At 32.7% G+C, this 744-nt stretch overlaps 1 protein-coding gene across 1 annotated transcript in view; it reads left to right on the plus strand.

The window, feature by feature from the left end:
• Window positions 1–744, plus strand: part of LOC119594754 (E3 SUMO-protein ligase PIAS2-like) — a gene marked incomplete in the record, with an annotated part of 27,168 nt that overhangs the window by 5,290 nt on the left and 21,134 nt on the right.

Here is a 744-nt window from a genome sequence, read left to right on the forward strand (position 1 = left end):
AATAATACTGACCACAATATACAAATATACTTTTTTCAGTTAGGGGTGAAGATAAGGACTTTTTAGGGGCTAAACTAAACCTATTTTGTGAATAATATAGTAATTATGATGATAATTACCATCATTAGACATCAGATTCCAGAGCTCGCATGGAATCTCAAAGTAAATAAGATAGATAAAAAGTATATAAACCATGATAATGTTTAATGACTTTAGTGGGGTTATTAACCTCCATGCCATAATTAAGGCCCAATTTATTCAATTTTACCTAACAAGATTTGATCTTTTAATATTTTAGTAGATAGAGTTTACACAAAAAATAAATATTTGTATCCAATGCCAAATACACAACAGCCGTGCAGCAAAGTTGAAAATAGTCATTCCAAGAGCTGTGAAGCAATAAAACTCTCATTATAAAAATTGGTAAACCATGTATTTACATGTATTAATGGTAGAAAGTCTCAAAAAGTTAGAGAACCTGCCAGGCTCAGCAGATGAAATCCAAGGAGCATGCAAAAGCTAGATGCAAGGCTGGCTTTTGATGTAGCAAAATTTACTGGTTCAGAGTCACTACATCTAATTCACAGCAAAATAAGGACAGAAAACCAGCCTTACATCCCATTCAGTCCATGGCCAGTGCAAGTAGAGTTCTGATTAAAAATATTTTGTGCTGCTTGGGGTGAAGCAGTGCATATAACCCTGAGTATGGGTATTTTTTATTATTAATTATTTATTATAACTTTG

Source organism: Penaeus monodon, chromosome 34, assembly GCF_015228065.2.
Source record: "Penaeus monodon isolate SGIC_2016 chromosome 34, NSTDA_Pmon_1, whole genome shotgun sequence".
NCBI classification, from domain to species: Eukaryota; Metazoa; Arthropoda; class Malacostraca; order Decapoda; family Penaeidae; genus Penaeus; species Penaeus monodon.